This window comes from Micropterus dolomieu, linkage group LG10, assembly GCF_021292245.1.
Source record: "Micropterus dolomieu isolate WLL.071019.BEF.003 ecotype Adirondacks linkage group LG10, ASM2129224v1, whole genome shotgun sequence".
Taxonomy (NCBI): domain Eukaryota; kingdom Metazoa; phylum Chordata; class Actinopteri; order Centrarchiformes; family Centrarchidae; genus Micropterus; species Micropterus dolomieu.
Window position 1 is genome coordinate 16819279 of NC_060159.1, and position 11685 is coordinate 16830963.

An 11685-nucleotide genomic window follows, 5' to 3' on the forward strand; every position below is an offset into this window, starting at 1 on the left:
TGACGTGACTTCTTTGTTCACCTGCATCCCCACCATAGAGGCAGTAGAAACCGTTAGGAAACGGCTAACACAAGACAACACCCTGGACAACAGAACTAGCCTCAGCCCTGACCAAATCTGCAAATTACTCGACCTCTGTCTAAACACCACCTACTTCCAGTACAACAGTGGATTCTACAGACAGAAGCATGGCTGTGCCATGGGCTCACCAGTATCCCCGATTGTGGCAAACATCTACATGGAAGAAGTGGAGAATAAAGCCCTCAACTCCTTCAGAGGAATAGCACCGAGCCACTGGTACAGATATGTGGACGACACCTGGGTCAAAATTAAAAGCCAGGAAGTGCAAGCCTTCACAGAACACATCACCTCTGTGGACAGTAACATCAAGTTCACACGAGAAGATGTTCACAACAACAGTTTGGCCTTCCTGGACACATTGAATAGGACAGGAGCCTGCAGATTGGTGTTTACAGAAAACCCACACACACAGACCAATACCTACTGTTCGATTCCCACCACCCACTGGAGCACAAGCTAGGGGTCATGAGAACACTGCACCACAGAGTGGAAAACATACCAACAAGCGCCCAAGCCAGAGAGAAGGAACAGAACCACCTGAAGGGGGCACTTACAGCCTGTGGATACCCTAAATGGACCTTTGTGAAAACAGTCACAAGATCCAAGAAGAACAAAACTACAGGGGATGAGGAAAAGAAGGTCAAACGCAACAACATTGTGATTCCATACGTGTCTGGAGTATCAGAGAAACTCAGGAAGATTTTCAACAAACACAACATCCCTGTGTTTTTTAAACCCAAGAACACACTAAGACAGATACTGGGACACCCCAAAGACCGCACACCCAAACAAAAGAAAAGCAATCTAGTGTATGTGGTCCAATGCAGTGAGGAATCCACAGACCTGTATATTGGGGAAACTAAACAACCACTACACAAACATATCAACACAGAAGGGCCAACTCCTCAGGTCAAGACTCTGCAGTCTACTTACATCTGAAGGACAGAGGACACTCGTTTGAGGACCACCAGGTGCACATTTTAGACAGAGAAGATGGATGGTTTGAAAGAGGTGTCAAGGAAGCCATCTACACCAGGGTTGAGAAGCTGTCATTGAACAGGGGAGGGGGTCTACGCCACCACTTATCCCCCACTTACAATGCTGTCCTTTCATCACTTCCCAGGAAACTCAACAAACGTAACCTATTGGCCTCAGGTGAAGATACCAACGATGGTCGTTCAGTCTTGGCCACAGGTAGTCCTAACGACTGTAACGACTGTCGTCACAGAAACAAGGAACACTAACGAATCAGTGGTATCGATGACCCGGGCCAACGACCCCACTGAGGTTAAATAGCTGAGTTTCCCTGCCAGTCAGTCAGAACTAAAGAAGTCCTTTGGATGAGGGACGAAACGTCTTCCAGTATCTTCAACCAAGTCCAGTTGCCCTTGATTTTAACCTTCGTTGGATAACTATGACCTGGATGACTGAGAATCTTCATAGACAGTATTCAGTAATACTACTGAAGTTGAATAAAATGGGAATTCTCAAGTAAACTACAAGTAATCTACCCCAAAATTATATTTAATGACAGTACTTGAGTAAATGTAGGCTACTTAATTCATTCCATCACTACCTTTATATGATGGATAACTCAAATGAATTAAAACAGTTGGTTAAACAGAAGTTTTTAAAGCATGTATCTAAAGTATTTAGTATTTTGTGGAGGTCCTTGATGAGCTGGAGGGATGCGGAAAGCTGGAGAGAAGTCCTGGTCCAGGAAAGCAACCTGTAGGCATAGGTATTTTAGTTTGTTGACGGAGGGGCATTAAATCACAGGTCTTGGTAAAGATGTATGTATCAACAAATTCATCCAATAAACAAGCAAACAATAAATATGTAAAACAAAATGACTTACAAATTATAATACAAGGGTATTTACAAGTTTCCCATGAGACATATCTTAATAAAAGAATAGTTTTATTAAGATAGTATTATAATATTTTCCATACTAATCATGCGCAATGAAAACCATAAATTGGGCCTAAGTTCAAGTCCATGACAAGAGTGAAAGACGGAAAAGGTACAAGTGTTTATTATCAGTTCACTGAAATGACAAAAGATTGAACAGTGAATTGTCCGTTATAACGTTTCTGCCATGAACTATCATGACTATGTACAAAAAATGTCAATACAACAAACAAATACAGTGAGCACTATTAGAGCACTATCCAACCACATCCACACACACACACACAGCACACACAAACACACACAAACACACACACACACACACACACACACACACACACACACAGACACGCACACACACACACGCACACACACACACACACACAGACACACACACAGACACACACACACACACACAGGCACACACATACACACAAACAAACACACACACACACACACACACACACGCACACACACACGCACACACACACACACACACGCACACACACACGCACACACACACACACACACACACACACACACACACAGACCACAATGTCTTTCGAATTTATCTTTCTATAAAAGTTGGTAAAATAAGTTGGTTTGATGTAAAAAAAAAATGTATGACATAATCTCACATAATCTTGATGTAAAAGAAGGAAAAGATATGAGAAATTCTGAATTTTTTATTTGTATGTTTTTGTCATGGTGGCAGCAATATGCCGTAATACATTTTAAAAGTTCCTAAGACAAACATTCACAGGATAGAGTAACCATTACAGCGGTGACATATATAGACTATGTGTGGTAAACATTGCAGCCTTAACAAAGGTCACAAATCAGTATCATAATGTAGGAACAAACAAACTGCTCCGGTCAGCTCCACTGACTGAAATGAAAAATAAAAATCTGCCTTTATCATTTGATAAATTGACAGTAATAACAACTTAAAACCGAGTGTAACTGTCATGTGTTTTCTGGGTTTCTAAAACACTCCTTCACATACTGAAGCATAGAGATTACAAATGACAGAGAAAATGTGTGACTGAGATAACAAGCAAGAACTGTAAATTGAATGCATTTTAATTTGCTTTCATGAACCTACACTTTAAAAACCCTTCTTTTTCTACTCCTTTCTGACTAACATTCAGATCTCTTCGGTCAGTGTAGTTCTGCTGTTATCATGGTCGTATTGTAGTTTGGAGCAGCGGTCGAAGCTGTAGCCTACTTTCACCTCTCCACTCATTTACGTTAAATACAGGTCATTCTCTATAATCCTGTAAGCCAGCATGTTCTATTGACAAGCTCTCCATGACACAGAAGGACATGTGTGGGGGGAATAAGTGTAAGCTAAATAAAACCATCAGTCATTTCAGTTTTATTGAAAGTTACAAAATAATTAACCCAAGACAAATTCTGACTGAAAATATACAGAGAAATTATAAATAACACGACTTTGTATTAGCTGCATACACAAAATTATAATTTACTACAATACGAAAATAGTAAGTTTTCACCTCAAGTTAAATCATTTATTTTTATTTGTTCTGCCACCCCGACATTCGGATTCGTCCGCCATTTTGTTGTCACAGAAAGTATGACGTTTCAAAAAATGAGTGGACACAAAATGGCCACAGACTTACGCTGTGTTCGTCAGCGAGAGTTTCAGTCTCTAGTTGTGGTCCACTGCAAGTTGGTCTTTGATGTAACATTCCTGCTCCGTGACACCATGAAAGACCAATAGCTGGCTGCAACCCTGACACATTGTTCAATCAGTACAGGAAAAAATACTTCCAGCTTTTACTTCCTCTGTCCATTTGATTTTAACCGTGCCATCCCCGGTCTCTTCAAGCTTCATATACTGCATCTCAAGCTTCAATGCAGAGAAGGAGAAGGAGTAGATCAATATTCATAGATAAACTCAGGGTTCAGGAGGAGTACATGATGCAGAAGTTCATTCATTCAACTCACGCTTCGCTCTGGGTCTCTTTAACCCGTCTAGATGGGCCGACCACTTTAAACACCAATCAGGTCTGTCTGGATTTGCACATTTGTCCACTCGTAAACCTTTTCCCCCCTAGCTTTTTATTTTTTACACTGTGAAATATACATCTGAACAATCTTGTGAGTCTCTGCTTGGATTTAAATAGCCTTACATGCTTCAGTCTCTTGGATACAGTGAACCTGATTGGCCGAGAGTGCATGCTGGGCATGCCCAATCACGGGGCATCACCATGGAGCTTACCAGCCAATGGGAGGAGGAAGATGGTCTCTGTGATTTCATTGTCACTAAGGGAGGAGGAAACATACTGCCAGGACAGTTGGCACTGACATGCTAAGCAATGGACCCCATTATAGTCAGAGTCTATATGTTGGGGGTAACCTGTGGAGCCACATCAAGAGAGTTGCCATGGAAGAGAAAAGCACAAGGCAGGTCTATAGATGAAGCTCCTCTGAGCTACACTGTCCCATGCACACAAGCTCATAGTAAGTCACGTCACTGTTATCGGTGCTGCTCACGTCACAGGAATGAATGGGTTGATTTGTGAGAGCCATCGTCCTGCTTGAAGGTGGTGTGTCTCCGTGGCAACCGGCTCCATCGCTGGCCAGAAGCTTAAACTGAGAAAGAGAGCGCTCAGCTCTCAGGAAAGGGGCTTCTTTACTTTCCCCCAATCGCTATTCAGTCCTGGTTTGACCCCTGAAGATGATATCTCTCCTTCTCCCCATCTGTCTGTCTGTGTTCTTCCTTTCATTTGGCCTGTTTTTGCCCCAGTATTGCGTTGTTTTGTCCTTCATCCCTCATCTCTTTGGGACATTGCATCATAAACATTACAGTGTTTCAAGCCCAAATTGTCTATATATCAGATACAGAGGCATTAAGCATACTCTTAATTTTGTAATTTTGTATTGCATATCCTCCATTTCATACTTTGAATATATTTCTAAAACTCAAAAGATTGACGTATAAAACAGCGTTTCACTCCAAAATGTGACATACATCCTTTTAAAGGATTTGCTATCTTGAGCATGAAAAGTTCATTCTTGACCTTGGGAAAAGCAGTTTTACACAAAAAAATCTTAACTCAAAGTCCACTTATTGGCCTTTTCCAGATCTCCAGGACAGCTGAGATAACTCCATCCACTGATTAGCCCAACATTCTTCTTATCTCCCTCTTTTTTAACATGTGGCCTTTTTCTAACTCTTTAGTCAGCTTTTCCAGCAGTCAGAAACCGCCCGGGTAAAGTTTTTATGAGCCAGCAGATCGAAGTTAGAACATGACACAAATTAGCAGTGAGTCGTTGCTCTAAGTCAGCAGCTTGCTTGTTTGTGACAGACATGGTGAGTGTGCTCTGACACAAAAAATTCTAACTCTTGACTTTTCAGTTCTGCTACTTGAACAATATTACAGATTCAGCTTTTGTACAAGATGAATTAGGTTCTTCAAGGAAAATCTGTAATAAGCAGAGCTGTCTCTTACAGGAAGGACAGTGTGTATTCTGCATATTTTGTGGAGAAAAAAAGGTACCAGAGTAACTTTTTCAAGCACTTTTTTTTACTTGATCAGTGCTGGCTGTCACTTTTATTAGGGAAAGAAAGGCAACAAGATATATAGGATATATACATACAGCCAGTATGCAGTACAATCAGCATGTACACTGTCAGCGTTGATTTTAACGCTTTTTAAGTGTCTATATTAGTCCACACCACAGAGTGTTAATTTAACTCTTTTTGGAGTGTTAGTGCCTTAACGCTATTTAGTGTAATTTGTTTAACTCTTTTAGGAGTTAAAATGTAAGACTTCTTAACGCCGACCAGTGTTGGTTTTTAAGGTAGTTAGTTTAAGTTATGGTGGCTCACCATTGCAAAATGACCAAGTACCAGTAGAGAAATATCAATATAAAATATAACATTAACAGATACTACTTCATCTACTACAGTGTTAAAGTTTAGAGGTCAAACGCATGGTCCCTATTTTCGCAGCAGACAGTGGAACGCTTTTATGACACTCCTGGCTATCAGCCAATCGGTGTGTGTAGGCCTATGCAGTGGGGCAGGGTGACATAAACACTTCAAGTGTATAAGCCAGGATCAGAGTTACTATTTACAATTACACGTACAGGTTGGATTTAGTGACACTATGTTTTTACACCAACTACGTATGAACTGAGAGTCAAATGTAATGGATTTGATTTCTATCCAGAATATAATAACTCATTTAGTCAAATTTCACTTTTACCAAAAATTTAACTCTTCTCAATTTGCTGTGTACATTTCCTTTTCAGTCCACATTAACATCATCAAATAGAAGAGTCTTTCCACGCTGTTCAATCACAGGCAGAAGATGGGCAGAAGGCCAAACTCTCCTGCTGTCTGTGAGCGCTAAGAGTTAACCGACACTGTACACAGACATTCAAATAAAGCAGACATGCCGGGCAGACAGTCGCCATCTTATCACTCATCTCTCTTTGTATGCATGGAAAAGAAAATATCTCACTCACACACGCTCATATTACACATAGATGAGCTTTTAAAGACATGCACATAAACACTGGATATATGGGCATGCAGGCATTCAGTACAGCAAGAGATACCATAAAATAAAAATATAAAGTTATCACTCTATAACAAATTGAAAGTTATCCTTAATTGTTAGTATTCACTAGTACAATATTGACCATAAAAACTTTTTCATAGATTTATCAACATCTATGAAAGGCACTGTGTTTCACAGGAAACATCCTCAGCTTCACGTGAGGTAGATTTGGTTGAGTGAAAGAAGGCAGAAATAGATATCGAGGTACTGTAACCTAAACTCAATGTTCACTATAATAGAAATATGTCACTCAAGTTTTTGCACTAAAGGGAAAAACACCAGACAAAATTACCACCAAAGATGTCCCCTGAATACAGAAAAAGTTGCAGATCATCTCCTTTATTATGTGATGTGTGAATAAATATATATCTATATTAATCTATAGAACTGTATATCTAACTAAATTACTTTTTGTTTGCAGGTTTTGAATGCTCAGAATATTTTGGAGCTTAAAGGAATAGTTGATATTTTTGGAAATACGCTGATTTGGTTTCTCTCTTTTAGATAGATGTCTCTCTGTTAAGTCTAAGGCTACTGCTAGCTGTCAGTTAGCTTAGTTTAGCATTAAAGACTGGAAACTGGGTGAAACAGCTAGCCTCTTTGTGAGATTTAAAATTTCATATAGGTCCAAAGAGGAACTGTTTTTTTGTTTCCCTCGAGATTGCCATCACACTGACAGATCCCAGTGAAGCACATCCATCTCATTTTGTATGCTAATCAAAATGCAGGCGACTCAGCCCTATCTTGATGGAGCTTATGTCTGTTTCTATTCAAAGATATGCGGATGTGGATGCTGACCTGTATGTGTGTTTCATTGTGTCCCACCCATGCATCAGTCCTTGCAGCACTTTCCCCAAGGCCATCTGACCACACATAAACATCTTCAAACACACATAGCCATTGATGCACTCTAACACGACAGGCCTTTTTTTCAGTATTTATCTATTTGTGAAGCATTTACAGATGCAGAAATGCTAATGTGAGTGTGTTCTGAGCTGCTCCCTACTCATGTTGTTAGGCCTGGGAAAAAAAAGATTCAGTTTATAAAGTGAGCATCAGGGTCTGTGTTCGGCGCACTCACAATAGGCTTTTCTCAACAAGTACACATGGGGGCTGGTGAAGGCCATCGGTGCCTGCCTGGCGTTTTTACAGATTCTGTTCTTTTTCTGTCTCTGGTGTGTTTATCAGGGTCGCACTTTCCTAAGTGCATTTTTTGTGTCTTTTTGCATATGTATGACAATAAGTAGCCCTCTCCTTTTACTTGAATGTCTTTTGCTCATTTATGTTGCACAACCAATGGTGCAATCACGCTATTTTATTAGGAGCAAAGGGAAAAAAGAAATGGCTTTCATAATCCCATAGCGATTCATCATATTATGAGAAAACTGTTTCGGATCTGCTGTTTTCATGTGTTTGTCAAGCATTAACTACTTCAATGTTGTAAGAAATGCACATTTGAGTTTGGGTACCTTAAACTGAGATTAATTTTTGAACTGCTGAAAACCATTATTTTTTTCTCACCCTAATTTTGTGTTTGGGGTCCTGGAGGACCCAAGCCATCTTTAACAGGTCAAAAAAAACAACTTTATTATTGATTCATCATAAACATGAATTTTTAATGTGATGTCGCAGGAATGCACAATAGAAAATGTTTGACACTAAACATAAATATAAATAACATAAATTGTCTGTGAATTACTTTTTGACACAAAAATTGAATGCATAGTTGTTCATGAACAGCCTATAAAACATATAAAACAGATTTGGTGTAATAACAATACTTTATTGTCACTTCTGTATATCTGCCGCTGACTAATTTGTGGCAACAGGAAGGGTTTGAACTTCATCACTTCATTACAATATAATAATATAATTTAATAGATGTATCTGGTCAAAGAAAAGTAGATTGGCTATTTTAGTTTGAAGCTGTAGTTTTAATCTTACAACATACACTTATAAACAAGAGAAGCAAATGTTCTTGAAATTGGCCTGTGAGGTGCACTGTGCATGCTTGGTCACTGTGGAATGTAGTGGAAAAATATTAGGTACATAGGTGCATACAAGCCTCAGGGCAAGAAATGCCAATATAGAGATGTCTCTCAGTGTACTACTGCATGCTGACAGGAGTGTGTCACATCATCTCAAGTGGAACACAAAACAGGAAAAATAATACTGGACATAGTTGTTCTTACTGAACATTCCCATTTAAACCACATGTGTCAAGCCCAAACCACATTTCTTTTTACAACAAACTAAACTACAACAAATTCTAAAATGGTAAGAATATTACATATCTAACAGAAAACAAAAACAGACTGAAACCACATGTACCAGGATGACCCCCTGTGTGTTTAAGGCAGTACCTTCTGCAAAGCATTTTATGGAGCTCTATAATAACCTGCACTATATTAACTGGCACACACACTCTATATCACCATCATCGGTGAGGTCTTCTCGTCCTGCTGTCACCCCTCCCCCAGACCTGATGTCCTTTGTTCCACTGTGAGGATCATTTATCCCTCTTGGGTGATATCTGCCAGTGAACTACCACACTGTCATAGCTGGCCTTCTTCTAGCTTTATGATAAAACCCTCTTTCTTTCCACCTCTGTTTTTTTTCTGCTCTATTTCTCTCTTTCCTAAATCCTGTCATGATCTCCCCGTGAGTAATGGTGATTTCTGTGTCTGGACTTGCTTGGCTCTTGCACACACATGCTCACACAAACAAATAAAAACACAATCTTAGGCTCACATTTAATCAGTTAACAATTTGTTAAGATCTCTTAATGAAAGACAACTTCTGCAGCATTCATTCATGAGTACAAAAACTCACACACACAGAAATAACAAAGCACAGTCATCATGTGTACAAATGCAGGTTTGCTTACTTTGCTCTCATGCAAGGGGGTTCCGCTGCAGTCTTAATAAACAAAGTCAGAGGGCAAGGCCACAAGAGTACTGTACTTGGACTCACACACACACACAAACACACGCACACACACACACACACACACACACACACACACACACAAATACATAAACACACAGAGGTGCACGTCCAAGCCAGAACACACATCATAAACACATATGTAACACAGATGAGAAAGAGGCCTTTTAGAGAAGGGTGGAGAAATAATCACCTGTCAAACAAGCAAAAACACATAAACACATGCACACAAACACATGTGCATGCTGTCACTCATACAATAGGGACAAAGACACATAGGGATGGAAGATCGACACAAGATGCCAATTAATGTCAGAGATTATTTTTCCATTTTTGACCTGACTGATTAAAGCCAGGCAGCGTCCGGTCTGTAAAGTGGTGTGTTAGCATTAGCCATGTTGGTGCAGATTCCTACTCATGTAGGAACTTCGTCTATTGCTTCCTGAACCATTTGAACATTTTGGAAACTTTTGGGAAATATATTACTGATAAATAAGAATCTACAGTGTTAGATTTATGTCTAATTGGACGCTGACTTCACCTCCCTGTCCACTCGTTCTTTATGATAGATTTGCTCCTCATCCTCAACACACCATCACCACTATGACTTAATGCGTGGAGAAAACAGGGGACGGACAGAGGGAGGGAGGGAAAGATGGAGAAAGGGAGTAATGAAGCTACGTATGTGATTTCCCTGGTGGTTTTAATGGTGAGTGCAGGCCATAATTCACTCCAACGCACACGCACACAGGCACAAATGAATGCACACACACGCGCACACACAGACGCCCAAAGCAATACTTTTGACTCTCTCTCTGTGTCTTTGTGTCTGTCCTACCCTCCATTTGGGCCAGTGCAGAGAAGATATATGGAAGCGTGGAACACAGTGACCTTGACATTCTGGGCATGAGTGTGTTAGGATGGAGGTGGATGACGGTCTACACTCACTGTGCACCATTTCACCTATCTATGAATCATTTTAATGGTACACCAGTACATCAATTCTCAGGAAAAAATCACCAATAACAGCAAAACATTAAAGGAGTAAAGCAACATGCCTGCCACTGCCATTTAAAAATGCTGGTCATCATTTTATTACTAAGAATTATTTAAACTGATATTTAGAATATTTCTGTAAAGAACTTCTACCATTTGGTAAATTTGGAGATTTGTATGATTGTCTTCTCTCACCTTCACATACATTCAGTTCAGTTTATAATTGTTTAATGCAGTCACAAGTTAAAGCCCTTATATGCAGGCATGGCCGGATTGAACAATTTGGGAGTCCTGGTGCAAATTTGTTGTTGGGCACCTGTTGTGGCCAAGTGCCTATCAAATACAGTGCACACAGCACACTGTAGAGGGCAGATTATTTAAATTTTGACCCAGAGACCAACCAGTGCTCCTAAGAACCTGGTCCCAGGTTTTCTGGATGTCAACTACTTTGTGGTAATTTGAAAACAATTAAGATTTCAGATTTTGACACAGGGACTCCTATCAAGGTTACCTAATAATGCATCCATTTGCTAACGTATTTCACTGGTGCAAATTCACAAACAAATTTGGAAGTAATCAAATTATCTCAAACCAACTTACACACTATAAACCTGGGTTTTAGGGACCCCTGGAAGGCAGTTGCCTGCTTAGCTGAATTGTAATCTAGCCTTATGTGTAGGTTTTAAAAATGTCTTACTCTGGCAACCCCTAGAGGTGGAATCAAGGAATATATTGTACTTGATGGCAATACGCCATCTTTCACTGTTCATCTTTTGTTTTCCTATAAATATAAAATGAAATTATTTGAAAGATGGGCCATAATCCTGTAGCAATTCTACATATAGGGACTTTAAGGACAGTACTGCTCAAACATCAACATATCAACCAATCTTTGTGTCATGTGTCTACAATATGAATCTGTGCCTGATGGAGTTTTACCATATCAACACAGCTCTGCCTCTGTCTATATCTAAATACATTGCATATATTCTTCTCTTGCTGTCTAAGATGCAGAAAGTCGCGCATCTCATGATGACATTAATAAGGAGGACAACAGCTCTGGCGTTATAGTCGATGGAGCCTAACCAACGAGGAAGAGAAGTAATGTCTTCCACAGGGTTAGCTATTAATCTACAGTAATGCACATGTACTCTGC